Here is a 25,474-nt window from a genome sequence, read left to right on the forward strand (position 1 = left end):
AGCCAGTTCAACAGCACGTTTATCCTTGCCAGTCTGGTCATCCATAATGCTCATCAGACGACGTAGCACAAGATCCCGATAATGTTGTTTGAAATTGGCTATTATGCCCTGATCCACAGGTTGGATCAGAGAGGTAGTGTTTGGTGGCAGGAAGACCACCTTGACGTTAGACAGCCTGACATCATCACTGTGTACAGCATAATTATCACAAAGCAACAAAATCTGATTATGTGCCCGCATTCTAACTTCTTTAGCCATTGCTTCCAAATTTCCTCAGTCATCCATGAATTTGCGTTAGCCTCGTATGACACAGGAAGTCGCTTAACAGTCTTGAAGCAACGGGGCTGTTTGCTCTTTCCAATGATGAGTGGTTCTAACTTCTCACTCCCATCCATATTGCAGAAAAGGAGGATCGTCAGTCTTTCCTTTGACTTTTTTCCCTCCTGTAGTTTTGACTTGTTTGAATGCAAGTGTTCCATCAGGAATCACTCGCCAGTAGAGACCGTTTTCGTCAGCATTGAAAATGCCACGAGGTGCAAACTCATTCAAGATGATAGGAAGAACTGAAACAACTCAATTTTCAGCACCAAAATCATCAGCATCTTGTTTCTCACCATGCTGTTTCTTGAATTTTATGTTGTTCCTCTCCTTCCATCTTTCCAACCATCCAACAGTGCCTTTGAATTCAGTTAGTCCAAGACTTTCAGCTAGCTGATTAGCTTTCTCCATAAGCAGTGGACCACTGACAGGAAACTGTCTGCTCCTGACTTGAGAAAACCACCAAAGAGCATCTTCTACCTTCTCAGCTTTTCCCGCCCGTTTTAATTTCCGGTGTGGATTTGTATTGTTTTGCCAGTCTTCCAGAAGCTGGTCTTTCTGCTTCAAGATATGTGAAATTTAAATGGGATTGACACCATATTCTTTAGCAATAGATGCTTGACTTTGTTTGTTTTCTGATTTTTTAAGAACTTCTATTCGTTCAGCCAGTGTTAAAGTCTTACAGTTGCGCGATGACGACTCCAGTGTACACTCTAACAAAATTCTTTCGCTTATTCTGCCTGTGGCAGTTAAAGGGGCAGTAAATTTGAAATCTCGTTGGTTGTCACGTGCCAATCAGCTACCATATTCCGTGCGCAGCTTTCCTTCAGAGGAGCGGTCTTAAACCATGCATATAAGCGTATCTTGCACTTATCAGTGGTGCGCTAAACCGAAGGTTGTCCCCATAGAAATTTATGGTGCCAAAAACGGGACCGAAGTACGGCATGCAGTTAAACAGAGCATGTGCTTATCCGACGTGCACTTAAATGGAGTGTAATGTACATGTGATATCCAGGTCTGAATAATATATTTCTGATGTCTCAGGAAACTTCGGATAATGTGAATAAAATGTGCCTTCAACGAGACCTATTAAGGGATTTAAACGTTTGACCTGCTAAAAAGTCATAAGACCAAGCTTTCAGCTTTGGTCCTACCCCACCTCCAGCCATCAGAAGTAATTTGGCATGGAAGTGAAATACTGCCTGTAAATTATAAACCCGACACCATTTCCCCAGGTATGTAGACTATTGGACTTGAATATATAGTAATATATAAATGTATTGAATGTATTAGTAATACATAAAGTTTTAAATACAAAAGATCTTTTATATTTTCAAAGATGTTGACAAATGAAAACTCAGATGGAAAAACGAACATGGTCCATATTTTTCGATTTTGTGGACAGTCTAGTTAGTACCACAGTAAGAGGGAAGTGGGGAGGGGCGGATCACCCCAGGTGCTGTCTTAGCAAGCAGCGACACCGACTTCGGCTGACACACAAATGCCGGTTTTAATGACAACCATCGGACGCAGGGTGCACTGCCGCCTACCTCAACTGTTGCTGCAGCGTGCATCCAGCCTCTCAGGATCCTACAGTCATCAGATCTCCCAGCCGCGTGCTTCTGGATGACTCTGCAGCGTCCTGCTGCCCACCCCCCACCGACTTCTGAAAGGTCGCGGGACGAATCAGAGTCATCAGCCAGCGGCTGGGAGGTCCTGCTACCTTTTAATGCTGACTATCCCGCTGCAGCTATATGATCCAGTGGCAGCAGCAGCAGGTAAGGATCTGGTGATGACGAGGATATAGGAATAAGGAATGCATCACAGGTGTAGCGTTGTAAAGGGGGAGGCAACTCTCCCGGGCGCTATCTTACCTTACTACATCACTAGACAGACTGCAAAAGAAAATTTTGATGCGCTGCTTACTACTAATGACAATACTGACGACAAACGTTCTGAGGATGAACATTAAAATACCCTTTTAAAATACATAATAGGGTCTTTAAAACTTTGGAATAATTTTTCTCTGAATTAAAATTTTTGGACATTGATCGTACTTCCCTTCCCTCTTCAAGTGATGCTACTTTTTCCTCGAAAGACCAATAGCGAATGCCAAGAACTACATTCTACAGCTTTTTTTTCTTCAATACTTAAAATAATGTTAGCAAGAAAGATTAGGTCGAAAAATGTTATGGGAGCAGAATGCAAAGTTCTAATCAGATTGGCAGGGACCCTGGTCTAGTGTGTCCAAAAGTATGCAAAAAGTCTCCCATTTGGAACTGGGTCCAGTTCAGCCCAATTCACACTGAGTAAAGTGGAACAGGGAAAAGCTGTTCCCTGCAGCCTAAGTGGAAGCCAGGTCCCAAGCGATATCGGGAATTGTAGTCTCTGGAAATAACTACAATTCCCAGAGTGCAATGGGGCGGAGAGCACGTCACGGCGGTCGGTGTTTACGCGCTAACTCTCCCAACCCCCAACTGCCTTTCCTCAGCTCTACCGGCACATGCACATCCAGTGAGTAAGTAAGTCAACCGGATGACGACTGGCGAAAGAGGACAGAGAGAGACGCCAACTACTAGGTTATGTAAAAATTCGATTTTTAAAAACTAAGGAGGGGGCGCGGCTCCCCTCCGCCCGGCCCGCCCTCGGTGTCCTTCAATCGTGGTCCGTCGAAGCTCCGCCTTGCGCTCTGCAGCCGTCAATCAGAGTGACGTCAGCGTAGGTTCATCCAACCTCCTTGGTGCTGCAGGTGCGCGAGCGCCGCTGTTACTGCATTGATGCAATAGGAGCTTAGGAAGGGAGAAATTAATACGTCTCCGAGGTAAGACATGCTATTATTTGTTGCTTTGTAATCTGCTGTTTAATGCGTAAAACAGATCCCGTTGATATGCTTTGCTGTCTTCTAAAATATAACGTTCTTCTTTTGATTCTCTTTCATGGTGCTGAACAATGTTGATTTGTTATAGCATCCCTTTTTAAAGGGGGGTAGTAACCTTCATTTGACATATGAAGATGCCAGAATAATAAGGGAGGCTGTAATGAAGCTACGTGTCTGGAAGAAGGAGCTGGTATATGGATGGCAGTATTGTACAAGACGGATTAATGCTGGGGCTTTTTAAAAGCAGGGCGTTAGGTGCACTAGTTATTGGACACGGCCCAGGGATCCATCTGTGCAGGAAGGGAAAAAAAAAAAAAGCGTCGATCCAATGATCAGCATCCATTTGTTCATCCTGGGAGGCAGCCAAAAAGAGGAAAGAAAAATCCTCGCTACTGTTTCGCTTCCCTCTTTCCCTTCTCTCTAGTAATAAAATGAATAAAAATAAACCAGGTCAATCATTTATTTATAAGGCAGAAATTATAGTATTACACTGTTATCGACTGTTCTTTTGTAATGGGATTTTCTTTTCCCACCTTGTGCACGTACTTCCAGTTTGTGTTCTGAGGATATTGGCAGCCTTCAGGAAAAAAAAAAAAAATAGACCAAGAGAGGTGTAGAATTCATGTTTAAAGATCAGGCCCTGAGATTGTACTTTGATCATTCTCAGGTGAAAAGATCAGGAGGTGGATCAGTGTCTGCAGGGGACAACAGAAGTTGAACATGGCAGACCTTTGCACAGAATAAAATGGATGTGTGCGGTTTATTTGTATGCAGTGTGTCAAGTGTGTTGAGAGGAGGCTGCATGCATTGGACAGGGTCGGTTTAACCATCAGATTAGGTGCCTACTTAGGGCAGCAGTGTCCAGGAGATGGCAAAGAACAACTGCAGTGAAAGAGAAATAGTCATGAACCATCAGAATATACTTTGTACACAGTGTATGGTAAGAAATATTGAATAGCCTATTTACCCAGATAAATAGGTTTTGGAATTTGCCTAATTAAGCATTTAACATAGTAACATAGTAGATGGTGGCAGAAAAAGACCTGCACGGTCCATCCAGTCTGCCCAATAAGATAAACTCATATGTGCTACTTTTCGTGTATACCTTACCTTGATTTGTATCTGCCATTTTCAGGGCACAGACCGTAGAAGCTCTGCCCAGCACTAGCCCTGCCTCCCAACCATCAGCCCCTCCTCCCCCCACCAGCTCTGCCGCCCAATTTCGGCTAAGCTTCTGATTGTTCCAAAGAGTGGTAGTGCTGGGGTGCTATGACTGTTGAGTTTAATTATCAAAATTTCAGTGGGGTTTTTGGGCCCAAAAGGTGGAGTCCATGTAATGGTATTAGATGTCGAAGGTGAAAGTTCAGTCTTGCCAACCCCCTCTAATTCTTTTCCTTTCTGTCATGAGATCACAGGAGGGTGATAATATAATCTATCCCTTTTGGATTCCCAGTGCCTGTCCTACAGCTAAAGTCTCTTCTCTATTCAGGTCTAGTCTAACGTGTCAGAATCTCCAGCAGAGTCAATGCTGCAGAGATCTGGTTGCAGGGATAGTTCTGAAGAAAGCAGGGACCTTCTATTGTCTCATTAAAAAAAACCAAACTGACACTGGATAGGAGATTACATTGGCCCCTTCTTCCGAATCCACTGGACAGAAATTAGATGTTTGACTGCAGCTCCGTATTGAAGGGAAGAGACATTAGAGGAGATCAAGGGCTTTTGATAGAGCACTGCTGTATCATACATCTCTTAACACAGTACATAACTCTGCTCTAATGATTTTAGCCCTAATTAAACTAATTAAGTTTTAGAAAACTTACCATTAATTGCTGGAAAATGACATTGAAGTGTGAGACTGTAATTTTTGAAAGTACTACAAAAAATAAGCCAGACTGTTTAAAGTTGTGATGTGAATTGCTGGCTACAAATACATTAGTTGGTGGGTGTTATCAGTTCTGTGTGAAAAAAAGAAAAAATCCAGTTGTCTGATAAGCTAAATAATAACTATATTAAAAAATGAAACTAAAGTTAAATGAAGAGTGCTGGGAAGAACCTAGTGCTAACCAAAAAGGCAGCAACCACCATTCCCATCATCGCATACTGAAAAAGCAAATTCTCTTCAAACGTCCCATTCACTAAAACAGATGAGAACTGATGATGAAAACTGCTGATACAAACGTTTCGTACTGAATTGTATTTAAAGCCACTTGTAATCCCCAAGGCATTCGTAAAATGCAGATCCCAAAAAATGAACTTGGTGCAGTACAAGACTTAACCCTCCGTTTGAAAAATGGTTTTAGACTTATCTGTAATCTCAATAATTCTCCATTGATGATTGCTCCTCCTGCTGTCCAATGTGCAAAATTCTGTATTCCCCAGCACAAGCTGTGTTTCGCTTTATTGCTTCTTTAGGGAGGGGGTGTACAATCCCTTTAACAATATCAACTTTAACATCTTGAGCAACTGCCTTTTGGCATTCCTCTAAGCTGGACTATGGTTTTGGTTTTTTTTACTAAGCCATGGTAGAAATCAGCTGGTGGTAAATGCCAAGACGCCCATAGGAATATAATGGGTGCCTCAGCCTTTACTGCCAGCTGATTTCTACTATGAGCTAAAAATGCAGCCGCAGCTTAGTAAAAGACCCCCTGTGTGAGAGAGAAGTGCTCCGGACCAGTGGCGTAGCTAGGGGGGGTGCCAGGGGAGCGGCTGCTCCCCCAAACAGAGTTCTGCCGGTACCAGTGCCTATTTTTTTTTCTCAACGTGTTGCATTGAAAATGTGTACCAGCGCTGGCAGAAGTCCGCTCTCATGCCGCTTTCGCTCCCCCCGCGCCGTCAACCTGGCTCCACTTCTGCTCCGGACAGAGTCCAGACAAGGGGAAAGAGAAGTTCCCAACTCCTCCTAGCATGAAAGCCACCAAGGTTGTGGGTATGAGTCTCACTGAGTCAAGAAGTAACTTGCAATCAGGGGCGTAGCTAGGTGGGGCCACGGGGGCATGGTCCCCCGCAGATTTAGCCCTGGCCCCCTGCTTTCACTCCCCCGCCGCCGACCCTCTCCCGCCACATTCGACTCCTGCCGCTGCCAACCCGCCACCGCCATCAGGTACCTTTGCTCGCGGGGGTCCCCAACCCCCGTCAGCCGAAGTCCTCTGCAGCGCCGGTCTCTGGTGCGTCGCTGATCTGGATTCTGTTTCTGTGAGTCCTGACATCCTGCACATAGGAACATACAGGACGTCAGGACTTACAGAAACAGAATCCAGATCAACTAACATGCCGGACTCGGAGACCAACGCTGAAGGGGACTTCGGCTGGCGGAGGTTGGGGACCCCCGGCAGCAAAGGTACCTGGCGGTGGCGTGGGAATATTGGCGGCGGTGGGAGGGGCAGCAGTGGGGGGGGGAGGTCAGAAGTGGCAGGGGAGTCAGCGGCACCGGGGGGGGGGGGGGGGGCTAAAATGTGCCCCCTTACCTCGGGCTCTGGACCCCCTTCCTGACGAAGTCTGGCTATGCCCCTGCTTGCAATTGAAGAAAAAGGAGTAGTTTTAATAATATGATGGTCATTTTTTACAATGGAGATGAGCATAACCTGGCTGCTGGTGTCCTTAATCATTATTAAGTTTTTACCAAGTATACTTGGAACAAAAACACCTTTTTCCCCCTCCACCCACTTGCACTGGCTAAACTAGACTGGAACCTGTGACCTATATTGGATCAAAACCCCCTAGGCTGGCTGCTGAGCTGCCAACCAGTCAATGATTGCTTACTTTTCATTCCCCTTATACCTGTCTTTCCTAGACACAGTTGTAATACAGATAGAGACAGCCCAATTTTAGTGGATTTGAATCTATAACCTTTCTATTAAAAGGCAGGCACACATTCCATTAGGCTACCCAGCAGCGCTTATCACTACCCTCCCTCCCCCCTCATACTTTTCTTTCCTGGACTGAACCTAAAAACAGATATGGACAGCGACGCCCCTGGTGTTTATTTCACTTTAATCTTCTGTTTCCATTTTATAAGTGAAAAGGAGAAATAGTCACAATTTGTAGTCCAAGGAGAAAATGAGTTAAACACCAAACTTGTTCTTCTATCCAGCAAGGGTACTTCCCATCATGGCTCCAGTGTGGTTCCAAAGGAGTATTGCATGCCCCTTCAGGCACACACCTACAACCATCAGCAGTTTTTAAAACTCTCTGGCCACCACGCCAGATGACATCAGCAAGGGGGTCCTTCCTCACACCAGAAGCTGTCTCAACTGCGCCAGTACTCCTGTTGACACTGTGCATCTCTCTGTATTTACAACATGACTTGCAGCCCTCCCAATTTTTTTTATATTTATAAGTACATTTTAAATATAATTTGCCCCCTGAATTACTTTTCTAAATCCCTATCTAAGATGAGCAGTGCACTGCTAGTTAAGCTTGTGTTGGAAGAGGCATACAAGCAGACAAAAAGAAAACTTATACACCCATGCAAAACTGGGAACACTTCAGAGTGTATGCATCTAACATAGCAGTATTGTAAAACTGGCATTTACATGAGGTAATTTTAGAACAGTTCACAGTATTTACCCCAATATGAACTAAAATTCTATTAAGAAATGTAATTTAATAACAAATATGATGGCAGTCGATCCTAGTCATTGTGCGCAGGCATTCCTGTCCACACTGCTAAGGTAGGCTCGTATCCAGTTTGAGTCTTTTGTGCCTCACTTTATGTTTACATGCTTGCAAGAGCAGATAAGTTGTATAAATATATCCAAGCTGCAGGGCATAGTTTGCGGCAGGCTGTTTCTGTACTACGTCTTTATCAATACCTGAGCTTTCACTCTCTCCAAACATTCCAAGCACCCTTCCTTCCTGTTTCCAGCCACAAGGTCCTCTAGGAATCCAAGGACCCACTATTCAAATGCATTTATTCAGACAGCACTGCCTACCATCCAGATAAGTGCTGCGGACCAGCACGTGCCATGACTACGATTGAATGGGCTTCGGTAGAAAAATTAAGATGGGGCCCCCTATAACACCATTTCTCCCAAAGCAGGGGGTGACCCCCTCAGAGCTACAATCAGGGAGTGAGAGATGGCAGTATGTGTGGAAACTGAGGGGTAGGTGGGTAGTTGTATATGGGGCTGGAGTCTTTGTGTGGTGGCAGGGGGATACATTTGGAGAGTGTAGGGAGGTACTTAAGAGTGTGTGGTGAGTGTCTGCTGTGGGTGAAATATCTGCTATCTGGGAGTGGAGGCATGGGTATTTCAGTGGCACAGTGGTGGTGTGATGTGTGGGAGTGTGCATCAGTATGGAGTGGCTGGGGCAGTCGTAGTATATAACGGGAGTGGGGTGGGTTGGGTCTGCTCTGAAAAGGGCTTTATGGAGCAGCTGGTACAGGAGCCAACAAGAGGAGGAAAAATTCTAGACCTAGTCCTTAATGAAGCGCATGATCAGGTGCAGGAGGTCATGGTGTTGGGGCCGCTTGATAAGTGATCATAATATGATTACATTTGATATTGGCTCTGGAGTAAGTACACACAGGAAATCCAATACATTAGCATTTAACTTTAAAAACGGAGACTATGATAAAATGAGAAGAACGGTGAAAAAAAAAAACCTTATAGAAGCAGCTGCAAAGGTCAAAAATTTACATCAGGTGTGGATGCTGTTCAAAAATACCATCCTGGAAGCCCAGGCCAAATGTATTCCATGTATTAAAAAAGGAGGAAGGAAGACCTAATGACAGCCGGCATGGTTAAAAAGTGAGGTGAAGGAAGCTATTGGAGCTAAAAGAAAATCCTTCAGAAAATGGAAGAAGGATCCAACTGAAAATAATAAGAAACGGCATAAGGCATGGCAAGTCAAATGCAAAGCACTAATAAGGAAGGCAAAGAGAGGCTTTGAAAAAAAGATTGCGTTGGAGGTAAAAATACATTGTTAAAACCTTTTTAAGTATATTAAAATCAAGAAGCCAGCAAAAGAATCAGTTGAACTGCTAGATGACCAAGGGGTAAAAGGAGCACTCGGGGAAGACAAAGCCATAGCTGAGAGGTTAAATTAATTCTTTTCTTCGGTCTTCACCAAGGAAGATTTGGGAGAGATACTGTTGCCAGAAATGGTATTCAAAGCTAACAAGTTGGAGAAACGGAAGGAAATTTCTATAAACCTGGAAAATGTAATGGTGCAACTGAACAAATTGAAGAGTAGCAAATCACCTGGACCGGATGGTATTCATCCCTGATTACTGATAGAATTGAAAAATGAACTTGCAAAACTATTGGTAGTAATATGTAATTTATCTTTAAAATCAAGCATGAAGATTAGTGGCCAATGTAATGCGATTTTTTAAAAAAGGTTTCAGAGGTGATCCGGGAAATTATAGACTGTTGAGCCTGACGTCAGTGCCGGGCAAAATGGTAGAGACTGTTATAAAGAACAAAATTACAGAGCATATTCAAAAGCATGAATTAAAGAGACAAAGCCAACATGGATTTAGTGAATGGAAATCTTGCCTCACCAATCTACTACATTTCTTTGAAGGGGTGAACAAACATGTGGATAAAGGTGAGTCGGTTGATATTTCCAGAGGAAATTGGAGAGTAATGAGATAGGAGGTAGTGTTCTATTGTGGATTAAAAACTGGTTAAAAGATAGAAAACGAAGAGTAGGGTTAAATGGTCAGTTTTCTCATTGGAGAAGGGTAGATAGTGGGTCTGTGCTGGGACTGCTGCTTTTTAACATATTTATAAATGATCTAGAGATGGGAGTAACTAGTGAGGTAATTAAATTTGTTGGGGACACAAAGTTATTCAAAGTTGTTAGATCGGAAGAGGATTGTGAAAAATTACAAGAGGACCTTACAAAACTGGGAGACTAGACATCCAAATGGCAAATGACGTTTAATGTGAGCAAGTGCAAAGTGATGCATGTGGGAAAGAGGAACCCGAATTATAGCTACGTCATGCAAGGTTCCACATTAGGAGTCACCAACCAGGAAAGGGATCTAAGTGTCATCGTTGATGATACGTTGAAACCCTCTGCTCAGTGTGTGGCGGCGGCTAAGAAAGCAAGTAGAATGTTAGGTATTATTAGGAAAGGAATGGAAAACAAAAATGAGGATGTTATAATGCCTTTGTATTGCTCCATTGTGCAACCACACCTCGAATACTGTGTTCAATTCTCGTCACCGCATCTCAAAAAAGATATGGTGGAATTAGAAAAGGTGCAGAGAAGGGTGATGAAAATGATAAAGGGGATGGGACGACTTCCCTATGAGGAAAGGCTAAAGTGGCTAGGGCTCTTCAGCTTGGAGAAAAGACGACTGAGGGGAGATATGATAGAGGTCTATAAAATAATGAGTGGAATGGAACGGGTAGACGTGAATCACTTGTTTAATCTTTCCAAAAATGCTTTGCTAAGGAATAATTGAGTATCTTTTCCAGAGACCCCCATAATGTGGACTAATTAAATAGTATCCCCATGGATTTAAGTACAATTAATCTGCCTAATAAGTTCCTCAGATATTTGTTCATTTTTGTCCAAAACATATGTATCTTATTGCATTGCCATGAAGCATGAGCAAACGTATTATCATATAAATGACACTTGGAACAGAGTGGCAGAACACCCTGCCTTATAGGCTTGTTTTTGAGAAAAATATGCCCTGTGTTGAACGCAATATTGGTACTCTTGCAACTCTGCACCAAACACTATACTTGTAATCTGAGAAATCAAACTGTGCACATTTAAATCTCTGAAAGGTTCACCTAATTCCTACTCCATTACTCCAGAATGGGACCATAATCCTCCTTGGGCATATAAGTTCTAAGAATCTTATAAAACCACAAAATAACTCTGATCTCGGGCAACCCTTCTGAGTCCAGTGAGGAGAAGTAATGACATAGCTGTCTATAAGCAAAGAAGTCTCAAGTCCTACATGTAATCTTTTGCTGCAATTCTTCAAAGGATATAATTGTGCCATCTTCCCTAATTTAAATGGAGAAGTAATGTTACCCACTACGCTTTCCAACAGACAAAAAGCTTTATCTAAATCAGCAAAAATCTGAAGGCACTACAACTAAAATTACACCCCCATAAATCAAAACTTTCTTTCCACAAGTGCCACAAAGGCTTCAGAAGAATACTATTCATCACCTCTAAGTGCACCTTTCTTCCCCTAGCATGCAACAAAAAATTTAAGTACAACGACTTAAAATAAGCATGCTCAAATTCCAGTGGAGTAAAATCAGAACTCCCCTTCAACCAGTCACGCAATAGACAAGCCTTGTTATATTATATAACCTCATATTGGGTATCCCAAAGCCTTCCTGTTCCCACTTACCCTGCATATATTCCCATTTCAGTTTAGATTATTTTTCCTTCCTCTGCAAAACTGCCTAAGAATATACCGAAGAGCTAATAAATCTCCACATAACAGAGATACTGGCAAAGTCTGTCACACATTAAGCCTTCATGAGGACACCATCATTCTTCTATACAAACTTATCTCCCAGATAAAGACAGTGGAAAAGTTGTCCCAGCTATCTAATTGTCTTCTAGTCTCTTCTACATTGATTATAAACATTTAATCAATATAAATGGAATATGTCCATAGCTAGAATTATCCCAAAATAGCATTTCAACAGGAATGATTCACTCCATGCAGAGTTAGCTAAGTTTAACTTAAACCCTGAAAAGTCCCCTAATGCTCTAAAACTGTCAGTAGTGTCGGGGAAAGACATCCTGGGCTTCATTATGTGAACTAAAAGGTCATTATTAAAAGCCACTCTCTTGAAGCTGGACTGACCCACAATGAAGCCTCTGATATCTGGGTTTTGTTGTATGTCTCTAATTAAAGGATCTAATGTTAGAACAAACAGCAAATGAGAAAGGGGGCAGCCCTGCCGAATCCCTCTGCAAAATAATGAAAAATCCTGAAAGAACCCCACTGATCCACACTTGTGCCACTGGAGCATGATAAAAACCCTGGATCCCATAAGCATCTAAGTTCCATATAGAAATTCCCATATGACCTTGTCGAACGCTTTTTCCGCATCAGAGCTAATGAGCATCGATGGCACTTGTGTTTAGACGCGTTAGTTGTAAAGTTGCTATAACTTGTCATATATTTTTAACTATACATCTCCTTCTCACAAATCCTACCTGGGGTTCTGATAGTCTGTTGGCCAGAACCTTAACAAGCAATTTGGTTTCATAATTCAGCAAAGATATTGGTCTTTAAGACTCTAGCAATGTCAAGTCTTTCCCAGGCTTCGGTAATACTATTAATTGAGTTCTATTAAAGGACCTTGGCAATTCCCCCAGCTTGATGATAGCATTAAACACCTTTGTTAGACCCTACAATTTCTTCTCTCAATTTATAGAACTCACTCCGAAAACCGGGCTCTGGCATTCAGCATCTTGATCGTCTCTAACTACCTGTGGTAAATCTAAGTTTGCAAAGTACATCTCGCTGTTTAAAGGCGGCATGTCTGGCAAAGAGTACAGTGCGTCATGATACTTTTTTGAAAATCTTATTAATGCCTTGGTCAGTGTGTTTCAATACTTCGTTATCACTTTGCAAATTAGTAATCTCAGTCATTGATTTGCTAGTCCTGCTAACAATCTATTGCTCTGGTTAGTGAATTTGTACAACTGATGTTTATTATAGTTGATTTTGAGGAATTTAAGTGTAGCGGTTTATTTAGGGCCTGTTGTAATTCCAGGAGCCTAGTTTTTTTTTTTCTTTTGTTCTTGTATGATGGGGTTTCTGCTATAAATGTGATGCTGTCTAGTGACTGCTTTTCCAGTCTCTTCAATTCATTATCTCTTATTTTCTTTTTATTGCTTGCAAAAGATAACATCTCTCCTCTTTAAAAATGCTTTGGCTGCCTCCCAAAACAAAATCTATTCATCCTCATGGGCCTGATTACATTCTTTATAAAGCTTCCATTTTGCTACCAAATATTCCTGGAAGGTACCATCCCTATACAGAGAGGTTGGGAATCTCCAAACTAGCCCACCTACTGAAAGAGTGCCTAGTTTCAACTCCACCCATATCGTGGCATGGTTGGAGATCTTAATCAGCCCAATTTCTAACACCTCCACCCCATACACACACACATAAACACTATTGAAAATACTTCTTGATAGCAAATCTCTCCTCTTAAAAATGCTTTGGCCGCCTCCCAAAACAAGATCTATTCATCCTCATGGGCCTGATTACATTCTTTATAAAGGTTCCATTTTGCTACCAAATATTCCTGGAAGGTATACAAAGAGGCTGGGAATCTCCAAACTAGCACACCTGCTGAAAGAGTTCCTAGTGTCAACTTCACCCATATTATGGCATGGTTGGAGATCTTAATCAGCCCAATTTCTGACACCTCAGGCCCCCCCAACACTATTGAAAATATTTCTCGATAGCAAAAAATAATCTATTCTAGACATGGTGATGTGCACCCTTGAGAGATGTATGTAGTCTCTCTCCAGAGGGTTTAGAGTTCTCCATGGGATATAAGTTTAAAACCAAGACTGGCCATAAAGTCTCTGTCCTGGAACTGGGTAACTTAACAGCACTTTATACATATTTAGATTCGCAAATTACATCTTATAAAGCTTCAGGTGCAAACCCCACTACACTTTGATAGCCCTTCTTTGCCCCCCTCCCCAATCTCTCCAGGTATCACCTCCAGAACTAGACACAATACTACAGCAAACAGCATTAACAGATATCGTCTGGAAGGCACAGCAGGGCCTAGTTCAGTCTTCATTTAAAAAAGAAGCAAGCTTTATTAACTAGTTTCCATAGTGTACAACCCTTTTCCCCATAGTTTTAAACTGAAACTTTCTTCTAGAGTTAGAAACTCAACTGTAACAGTCAAGAGCATTGAAAAGGATAGTTTCAGGGCATAAACTTTGTCTTAAACCAGTGATGGCGAACCTATGGCACGCGTGCCAGAGAGGGCATTTAGATCCCTCTCTGTTGGCACGCGCGCCTGGTCTGCCCGCCCGTCCGTTCCATTGCTGGTCTGCCCTCCCTCCCTCCCACCAAGCTGCCTGCCCTCCCAACCAACCAAACAAACAAGCATCAGGCCGCCCGCCCTCCATCCCAGCACCAGGGCCCCCCCTCCTCCGAAATTTAAAAGGCGTACCTCGGGGTTAAGGTGGCGTCGGCAGCGAAAAGCGTGTTCTTCGCTCGGCGCGCCTTCGGCCTTCCCTTCTGTCTCTGAAGCTCTAGTCCTGCCCTCATAGGCGGGACCAGAGCTTGAGAGACAGAAGGGAAGGCCCGAAGGGACGCCGAGCGAAGAACACGCTTTTCTCTGCCGATGCCGCCTTAACCCCGAGGTACGCCTTTTAAATTTCAGAGAGGGGGGGCCCTGGTGCTGGGAGGGAGAGAGGACAGGCGGGTAGCCTGATGCTTGTTTGGTGGGAGGGAGGGAGGGAGGGAGGCCTGATGCTGGGTGCTGCTGCTGCGTGCTGGGTGGAAGGGAGGCCTGATGCTGGGTGCTGCTGCTGCATGCTGGGTGGGAGGGAGGGAGGGAGGCCTGCTGCTGGGTGCTGCTGCTGCTGCGTGCTGGGTGGGAGGGCGGCCTGGTGCTTGGTGGGAGGGAGGGCAGGCAGGGGGGAGAGGAGGGTGGATGGATATTTGTGGCTGGAGGGGAGAGGAGGGTTGCTGGACATGGATGGAGGGCAAGAAATGAAGAAGAAAGGAGGAAAGGAAAGAAATAAATGGAAAGGAAGCCCTGGAAACGGAGTTAAGAAAACAGAGAGAGAGCAGCAGAATCAGCGACAAGGACCAATATGGATAGAAAAACAAAATCACCAGACAACAAAGGTAGAAAAAATCATTTTATTTTCATTTTAGTGTTTGGAATATGTCCAATTTGAGAATTTACATCTGTTGTCTTATTTTGCACTGGGTATACTGGAGCTGTGACAGCTTACAGAAATGATTTATAATGAAAGAAAATCATGTTATTTTTTTCTCCTATACTAGTATAATATTTTCAATGATGTCGGTTTATATGCGCCATGGCTGGTGTAAGAGGTGTGGCTATCATAGGGGTGGAGTCATATGTGGTGACCCCGCCCATAATGAGTACCGGCACTTTGCGATAAATAATTAGATTTTGGGTTGCTGTTTGGGCACTCTGTCTCTGAAAGGTTCGCCATCACTGTAGTTGTTTCTGTTCTTGCCTGGAAGTGAGGTAGCAGTGCTACTGATCTGAATTAGGTGTTAAGGTGTGAGGCAGGTGTAATAGCTGCAAATGTTACTAGGGCAATCTGATTACTGTGTTAGCTTCAAAGGGTCTGTTAGAGAGGAAAGGTCCCAGGAAATTTTCTTTCTCTCTGAGAGAAGAAAACATTTCTCTAGGTAAGTGAACACTTTTTATAGTCTATGTTTTGGTGAATTAAAGGTTGGGTTTTAAAAAAGGTAAGATAGGTTTACTGATAAAGACAGTTAGAATTTGAAAAAGCAAACTTTATTAACTAGTCTTCCTACCCTTTTCCCCATAGTTTTTAAAAATTAAACCACAACATACAGCATTAACAGCCTCTAGAAGGCACAGCAGGGCCTAGTTCAGTCTTTATTCCCACCCACCTCTAGCATATCTCTTCATTTATAGTCTAAACTAATAGTCAGTTATTCTAATTAGGATAACAAGGGGAATTTTCATTAGAGTTTTAATTACATGTAATTACTTTCTTAGAAGTTAACACTAAATAAATCATGCAATATACAATATAATCTTAAGATTCTTTATATTAATCTAATATCCCTAATTAACAACACAAAAATACTAAGATGCAGACAGCAGTCCAGCAGCAAGAGGGGTGTTATCTAATCTTTTGCATTGAGTGTCACATGTTTGATTATCTCCTAGTTGGCGAGAGGTTATAAGTGTGTACTCAATGCAAAGAGCTCCTAGCTCTCAGAGAACGAGTCCGTTCTTTTGAGGCTAGAGTAGCAAACTTGGAGAAGCTGAGAGAAACAGAGTGGTACATAGAGGAGGCCTACAAGGATGTTATAGAGAAGTCCCATTTCCAGTCTGGCAGCCCCTGTGCTGCCTTTGAGGAGGGAGGGTGAAGTAGGAAGCAATCCTTTACCCAGGACCTGTCCACCAAGGGATGTGTCTCAGGACCTTCTTCCCAGGAGGGAAGGGTTAGGACAGCTGTTGTAGTTGATGATTCGATCATTAGGCATGTAGATAGCAAGGTGGCTGGTGGGCGTGAGGATCACCTGGTTCCTTGCCTGCCTGGCACGAAAGTGGTGGACCTCATGCATCGCCTAGATAAGCTGGAGAGGAGCCTGCTGTCTTAGTACATTTGGGTACCAATGACATAAGAAAATGTGGGAGGGAAGTTCTGGAAGCCAAAATTAGGCTCGGGTAGAAAGCTGAAATCCAGATCCTCCAGGGTAGCATTTTCGGAAATGCTTCTCATTCCATGTGCAGGACTCAAGAGGCAGACAGAGCTCCGCAATCTCAATGCATGGATGAGATGATGGTGCAAGGATGAGGGATTTAGATTTGTTAGGAATTGGACAACATTCTGGGGAAGGGGGAGTCTGTTCCAAAAGGATGGACGCCACCTTAACTGTGATGGAACCAGGCTGCTGGAGTTAACTTTTAAAAAGGAGATAGAGCAGCTTTTAAACTTAAATGAGTGGGGGGGGGGGGGGGGGGGGCAACAGTTGCCCAGGATCACATGGTTCAATGTGGAGTATTTTAGGAAATCCTAATAGAGAGGTTTCAATAATGGTGAAAGAAAGACAAGAATGTTGAATGAGAGAACAGAATAAAGAATGCAAATTATCCTCAAGTTCAAAGCAGCTTGTAAATGCTAGGAAAAAACACAGTTTGAAGTGTCTATATACAACTGCTAGAAGCCTAAAAAAATAAGATGGGAGAGTTGGAGAATCCAGCACTAAATGAAGAGGTAGATATAATAAACATTTCAGAGACCTGGTGGAACGGGACACTGTCTTGTCAGGGTACAAAATTGGAGGGGGGGGGTTGCGCTATATGTTAAAGAGGGAATTGAGTCAAACAAAATAAATATTCTGCATGAAACAGCAGCATGGAATCCTTGTGGATAGAAATTCCATGTGTGAAGGGAAAGAGTATACTGGTAAGGGCTGTATTACGTCCTCCAGGACAGAATGAACAGATGGATGAACAAATGTTTATAGAAATTAGGAAAGCTGACAAATCGGGCAACATCATAATAATGGGTGATATCAATTACCCCAGAATGTATTTGTTAGGATTTATTTACCAGTATTGACTGGATGAATGCTAAATCAGGGAACGCTGGAGAGGTAAAATTCTTAGATGTAATAAATGACTGTTCTTTGGAGCAACTGGTCCAAGAACCGACAAGAAGTGGAGTTATTTTAGATCTAGCCCTTAGTGGAATTCAGGGCATGATACGAGAGGTAATGATGTTGGATCTGCTGAGAAATAGTGTTCATAACATGATCAAATTTGAGCTGTAGCAGTATTCAATTTTCAAAAGGGTGACTATGACAAAATGAGGAAAATGGTTAAAAGGAAGCTGAAAGGGTTGGCCACAAAGGTTAGGACTTTAAATCGGGCATGGACATTGTTTAAAAAATATCGTGGAAGCCCAGACCAGATGTATTCCACATATTAACAAAAGTGGAAAGAAGAGCAAACAGCCAGCGTGGTTAAAAGTTGAAGTGAAAGAGGCTATTAGAGTCATAAGTAAGTACATAAGTATTGCCATACTGGGACAGACCAAAGTTCCATCAAGCCCAATGGCCAGTCCAGGTCACAAGTATCTGACAAGATCCCAAAACAGTACAATACATTTTATGCTGCTTATCCTAGAAATAAGCAGTGGATTTTATGCAAGTCCATCTTAATAATGGCTTATGGACTTTTCTTTTAGGAAGCTATTCAAACCTTTTTATACCCTACTAAGCTAACCACTTTTACTACATTCTCTGGCAACGAATTCCAGAGTTTAATTTCACATTGAATGAAGAAATGTTTCTCCGATTCGTTTTAAATTTACTACTTTGTAGCTTCATTGCGTACCCCCTAGTCCTAGTATTTTTGGAAAGCGTAAACAATCGATTCACGTCTACCCATTCTAGTCCACTCATTATTTTATAGACCTCTATCATATCACACCTCAGCAGTCTCTTCTCCAAGCTGAAGAGCCCTAACCATTTTAGCCTTTCCTCATAGGGAAGTCGTCCCATACCCTTTATCATTTTTGTCGTCCTTCTCTGTACATTCTCTAATTCCACCATATCATTTTTTGAGATTCAGTGACCAGAACTGCACACAATATTCAAGGTGCGGTGTCACCGTGGAACGATACAAGGGTATTATGACGTTCTCATTTTTGCTTTCCACTCCTTTCCTAATAATACTTAACATTCTATTTGCTTTCTTAGCTGCCACCACACACTGAGGAGAGGGTTTCAACGTTTCATCAACGATGACACCTAGATCTCTTTCCTGGTCAGAGACTCCAGGATTATACGTAGCTATAATTCTGGTTTCTCTTTCCCGCATGCTTCACTTTGCACTTGCTTACCTTAAACGTCATCTACATTTGGATGCCCAGTCTCATAAGGTCCCCTTGTAATTTTTCACAATCCTCTTTTGATTTAACAACTTTGAATACCTTTGTGTCATCAGCAAATTTAATTACCTCACTAGTTACTCCCATCTCTAGGTCATTTATAAATATGTTAAAAAGCAACGGTCCCAGCACAGACCCCTGTGGAACCCCACTATCTACCCTTCTCCATTGAAAATACTGCCCATTTAACCCTTCTCTCTCTTTTCTATCTTTTAACCAGTTTTTAATCCACAATAGAATACTACCTCATATCCCATGACTCTCCAATTTTCTCTGGAGTCTTTCATGAGGTACTTTGTCAAATGCCTTTTGAAAATCCAGATACACAATATCAACCAGCTCACCTTTTATCCACATATTTGTTCACTCCTTCAAATAAATGTAATAGATTGGTGAGGCAAGATTTCCCTTCACTGATCCATGTTGGCTTTGTCTCTTTAATCCATGCTTTTGAATATGCTCCGTAATTTTGTTCTTTATATTACTCTACCATTTTGCCCGGCACCTACATCAGGCTTACCGGTCTATAATTTCCCGGATCACGTCTGGAACCTTTTTGTAAAAATCGGCGTTACATTAGCCACCCTTCAATCTTCCCGTACCATGATTGATTTTAAAGATAAATTACATATTACTAGCAATAGTTCTGCAAGTTAATTTTTCAATTCCATCAGTACTCTGGTATAAATACCATCCAGTCCAGGCAATTTGCCACTCTTCAATTGCCAAAAGAGCAACCTTCATAGAATGGAAAAAGGATCTGAATGAAGAAAATAAGAAGCAACTTAAACACTGATAAAGCTAGATGCAAAGCACTGATAAAGAAGTCTAAAAGAGAATATGAAGAAAAACTTGACGTGGAGACAAAAACTCATAGCAACACCTTTACCAGGTACATCAGAAGCCTGTGAGGGATTCTGTGGGACTATTAGATCATGAAGGAGCAAAAGGGGCAATCAGGGAGGAAAAGGCCTTAGCAGAGAGATTGAATGAATTCTTTCTTTGCTTCAGTCTTTACAGAAGAAGATGCAAGGTCTACCTGTACCAGAAATGGTTTTTAAGGCTGACAGTGCGGAGGAACTGAAAGAAATCTCTGTGAACCTGGAAGATGTACTGAGCCAAATTGACAAGTTGAAGAGTGATAATTCACCTGGACTGGATGGCATACACCCCAGGGTACTGAAAGATCTTAAACATTAAATTGCTGATCTGCTGTCGTTAAAATCGTCTGTGGTGCCTGAAGATTGGAGGGTGGCCAGTGTAACGCCAAAAGGGTTCCAGGGGTGAATGAGAAATGACAGACCAGTAAGCCTGACTTCAGTACCGGGGAAAGTAGTGGAAACTATTATAAAGAATAAAATTATGGAACACATAGACAAACATAGTTTAATGGGACAGAGTTAGCATGAGTTCAGCCAAGGGAAGTCTTGCCTCACCAATTTGCTTAATTTCTTTGAAGGTGTAAATAAACATGTGGATAAAGGTGAGCCGGTTGATGTAGTGTATCTAGATTTTCAGAAAGATTTTGACAAAGCTCATCATGAGAGACTCCTGAGAAAATTAAAAAGTCATGGGGTAGGAGGCAACATCCTTCTGTGGATTAGGAATTGGTTATTGGACAGAAAACAGAGGATAGAGTTGTAGCACTATAGAAATTATAAATAGTAGTAGTAGTAGAGTTAAATGGCCATTTTCTCAATGGAGAAGGGTGAACAGTTGGAGTGCCGCAGGGATCTGTACTGGGACCAGAGCTATTTAACATATTTATAAATGATCTGGAAAACAGAATAACGAATGAGGTGATTAAATTCACGGATGACACAAAACTATTCAAAATTGTCAAAATACATGCGGATTGTGAAAAATTGCAGGAAGACCTTTGGAAACTGGAAGACTGACTGGGCATCCAAATTCCAGATGAAATTTAATGTGGACAAATGCAAAGTGATGCACTTTCGGAAGAACAATTCAAATCATAGTTACCCAATGCTAGGGGTCCAGCTTAGGAATCAGCACTCAAGAAAAAGATTTAGATGTCATCGTAGACAATACACTGAAATCTGCCCAGTGTGGGTGGCAGCCAAAAAAAAAGCATAAAGGATGCTAGAAATTGTTAGGAAAGCGATGCAAAATAAGACAGAGTATTATAATGCCTCTGTATCGCTCCATGGTGCGACCTCACCTTGAGTATTGCTTTCAATTCTGGTCGCCGTATCTCAAAGTAGATATAACAGAATTAGAAAAGGTTCAAAGAAGAGCGGGAATGGAACTCCTCCCATATGAGGAAAGACTAAAGAGGTTAGGCCTCTTCAGCTTGGAAAAGAGATGGCTGAGGGGGGATATGATTGCGGCCTATAGAATCCTGAGTAGTGTAGAACAAGTAAGAAGTATTAGATTTTTCACTCTTAAAAAGTACAAAGACCAGGGGTTACTCTATAAAATTACATGGAAATACTTTTAAAACAATTAGGAGGAAATACTTTTTTTCACTCAAAGAACAGTTAAACTCTGGAACTTGCTGTCGGAGCATGTGGTACCACATCTGGGTTTTATAAGGGTTTGAGCAAGTTCCTGGAGGAAAGGTCCATAGTCTGTTATTGAAATGGACATGGGGAAAGCCACTACTTGCCCCAGGATTAGCAGTGTGGAATGTTGCTACTAATTGGGTTTCTGTACTTGTAACCTGGATTGGCCACTGTTGGAAGCAGGATACTGGGCTAGATTGACCATTGATCTGACCCAGTATGGCTATTCTTATGTTACTCCAGAAGAGGTCTTGGTGATAAAAGAAATGTAATTCAAGAAGCTGAATACTGATAACTCCCTTTAGAAAGCAAATGATTGCTTCAGGCTTTTGGGATTACTGAGACCCATGACCAGCTTTTTCAAATATACTGTAGGATAATAAAGAGATTAGCGTCATCCTTCGCTTTCAACACCTGGAGAGCTAGCTTGGGTCAGCTCTCTCACCTGCCTTAGTATCTGATGGGCTGCCTGGTTATTGAAGGTCTGCTATATCCCAAAACCTAATGATTTCTCACGTGATTGCAGTGATGAGTGCTGTGTAGAAATACAATAGAAGGAAAGAAGAGAAACTATATGGGCAATCTTAACCCCCTTCAGGCACTGGGCAGAGCCCATCTGTAAAACACATCAAGGTGTGAATTCTATATATGGCGCCAAAAAAGTGCTATTCTATAAACCACGCTTAAAGTTAGGCGTGGTTTATAGAGTAATGCTTACACTCGGGAATCGCAGCTAACTTGGAGCCTTTTGCACCAACTGAAATGTGGTGCAAATGTACGTACCTAAATTAGGTGCATATCACCCTCATTCTATAACATGCGTAAATATTAGAAACGCCCCTGTTCCGTCCATGACCCTCCCATTTCTGCATCTCCTTTTGAAATTGAGCATAAAATTTAGGCGTGAATCCCGCGCGTACGTTTATGCACATATATTTCAATTCTAATTAGTGCCAATTATCAAAGCTAATTAGCTTGTTATGCAAAGTTTAGCATCTTATATAGAATTAAGTTGCCAGATATTATCTGGCCTTAAAATGTAGCAGAACTGACCCCGTACACACACGTGAATGACAGATTTATTGATGCAGCCTCTTCTGGGGTGCATGGCCTGGCAGCATTTTGCACTCTTTCAGCTGGAACTAAAGAGCTGTGGATCCATAACATCAGTCCTGGACTAAAGGACACATTTGCCACCAGGAGACAGGCATCGGCCTTTGAAAATCTCCAAGAGAACACAAGGGAGAGCAATAAATATTACCTGAACGCAGGATGGTAGGAAGAGAGTTTGTTCCCTGGGTATATTCAGCAAACAAAACAAGAAATGCTCTGCATGCAGAATTAATAACCTAAGGCCTGAGAAAGTTCTTCTTACACCTTTTTTAGGCTTGGTGCATTGGCAGTGTTGCCACATGGGAGACATGGATTCTGCTCCATGGGCCACTTATCTGAAATGAGAGGTCACGAGGCTGTAAGGGGGATTGTACACTCAGGAGTAACGTCAGGAGCTAGTGCTATAAGGTGTACACAGTATATATGGAAGAAAAAGTCCCTGTTATCTAGTCAACAGATGGACATTGAGGATGGATGAACGCTGGCTCCTGAAATATAGTGTGTTAGAGCATGATGGTAGATTACAGATTCCACTGCAGCGCACCATCTGTTAATGGGTGAATGTGAGGGAAGAGAGAGATTGAGAGAGGGAACACTAGTTGGTGTTTCTAGGATGAAGGGAGTCCCTTGCAAATCCTTTTTGGATTTCTGCACATCAGCTGCGTTGTGACATGGTTCTTGCTGGATGCTGGATTTTGTTTGGGGGGGGGAGGGGGCGATGGAGTTGGGTATGGATGAGGGGTGAGTTTTTGCCATTGATCTTTGGGTTGCTCAGCGAACCTTTTTTGAGCTAAAAAAAATTTTTGAGGCATATCACAGTTCCTAAGTTTTTGTGTGATATTTTTCACATTCTCCTTTTCATCCACAGTACACACAGTGTAAGATCTTTGCAGTTAATGGAATTAGAGGGAGTCTAGGATAAGCTTCTTTAAAAAAAAAAATATTACTTGTCCCTATACTCAACAACCTTGTTTCAACAAATTCTGTAAATGAGAAAATAGTCGTAGCATTGGCTTGGTAGATTGTTAAAAAAAAAAAAGCCTTTTAACTTACCACTCAGAAAGGAGGTTTTAGTGGTTTCTGCATCTAAGAACTAATTTATATCCTTCAGGGGACTTTGGTTTGTTGAAATCTGGTGGCATTGAACAGTAATTCATTTTTTCCCATAAAATTACAAAAAACAGTATTTGTGTATTTAACTTGTTAACCCTGTCCAGCCTCCCAGAGACAGTACTTTTGGTTCCATTTGAGAGAGAAACAGAGAAAATGACGGCAAATAAAGACCACAAGTCACCACAAAATACCTTCATCATACACTGTCACTTAAATATCACGGCATATGTTAATTGAGGAAGGAAAAAAAAGCCTCAGTGAGCAGGGTAGAACTTTTACTTCTTTAAGCTCTATACATAATATTCTAATCATACGCAAAAAAATAAACCTTCCTTAAACAGAGAAAATAAAACTGTTGGTAGTTCAACTTTTACCCCCCAATTCTAGAAAAAGTGCTAAAAATTGTATGTGCAGATTTGGGCATATGCCCAATTTGCACGTGCAATTTAATTGAATAATGAGCTAATTAGCACCGACTGGCTTTAACAAGCAGTTATTGGCACTAATTAGAAATAATTAAATTGTATGGGCCTCTTTTAGTAAGGTGCACTAGTGTTTTTAGCGTGTGCTAAACGTTGGTGACATCTATAGGAATATATGGACGCCACTAACATTTAGTGTGCTCTAAATATTAGTTCACCGTAGTTAAAGACCCATTATATGCATAAATTTAGGTATGGCAATAGGGAGGGTCATTGACAGATCGGGGCTGTTCTTTTCAGTTACGCACATAATTATAGAATAAGATGAGATCTACACCTAATTTAGGCGCGAGCATTCACACCACGTTTCCATTGGTGTAAATGGCTGTGCCTTAATGTAGCTGCAGTTCCCGGGCATAAGTGCTATTCTGTAAACTGTGCCTAACTTTTAAACGCAGTTTATAGAATGATGCTGAGCCTGGGTTTTGTAGGCACCATATATTGAATTTAGTCCTCAATGTCTTAAATAAAGCTCTTGTCTTTTGTAGCAATTAAAGCTTTCGGGTCATATCCTGAAGTCATAAAGACCATACAGCCTATCCAGACCAACCACTTTCCCTCAAATATCCTCTGTGATTATCCCATTCTGTCTTGACTTTAGAGATCTTTGATACAGATTTGCATTTTGCTATGTACTGTTTTTTTTTTTTTTTGCAGATATGATTTTAGCAGCCTGGGCTATGCCTAGTTAGTAGCAAAAAGAGAGGGTCCAAAATTGCAAACAAAAGCAAAAAAGGGCTTTCAGGAGTAGCATAATCAGCCTTTATTCGCAAAGACCCGACACAGGCCGTGTTTCAGCACTTATGTGCCTGCTTCGGGTTCAAATGGAAATCAGATTTCAAACAAAATTTTGGATGCTATTGAAAGAACATAAAAACTGCATCTCAAACAGACACTTCTTTGGTAATCAATGCCTTGCAAAACCGTCAAAAAACTAATACTTGGTGGTTTTGTGAGGCATTGATTACCGGAGATGCGGTTTTTATGTTCTTTCGATAGCATCCAAAGTTTTGTTTGAGATTTGATCTCCATTTGACCCCTGACGCATGAGCGCCAAAACACGGGCCATGTCAGGTCTTTGTGAATAAAGGCTGCTTATTCCGCTCCTGAAGGCCCTTTTTTTGTTTTTGTTTCTTTGCTATGCATAGTTAGAACTGACTAGGACTTGCCAGCCCATTTCAGGTAGCCCACCTTCTTACAAATCCTTGCAAACCCCAAGCAAGATTTGAACTAGTGAAATGGAGGTAAAGGGTTCCATAATCTTTCAGCTGTCCAATGACAATTGAATTTTCATATACTCCCAGTTGTAGAATTTTTAGATTGTTATAATCACTTTGATTTTCCTTATTGAAAGGCAGAATATCAAGTACTCAAATAAAACACACTGAATTGCATTGGCCTCAGTATTGCAGACATTGCTGGCCATTGTCTGTTATTGC

General features: G+C 41.9%; 1 protein-coding gene across 1 annotated transcript in view; it reads left to right on the forward strand.

The window, feature by feature from the left end:
- The first annotated feature begins 2,798 nt into the window (after window positions 1-2,798).
- RAB3A (RAB3A, member RAS oncogene family) overlaps window positions 2,799-25,474 on the forward strand; it is a 93,689-nt gene continuing 71,013 nt past the window's right edge. Inside the window, exon 1 of the mRNA XM_030219055.1 lies at window positions 2,799-3,139. The gene's annotated coding sequence lies outside the window, so the exon portion shown is untranslated. The remainder of the gene's footprint in view (window positions 3,140-25,474) is intronic.

Source organism: Microcaecilia unicolor, chromosome 11 (genome assembly GCF_901765095.1).
Source record: "Microcaecilia unicolor chromosome 11, aMicUni1.1, whole genome shotgun sequence".
NCBI lineage: Eukaryota > Metazoa > Chordata > Amphibia > Gymnophiona > Siphonopidae > Microcaecilia > Microcaecilia unicolor.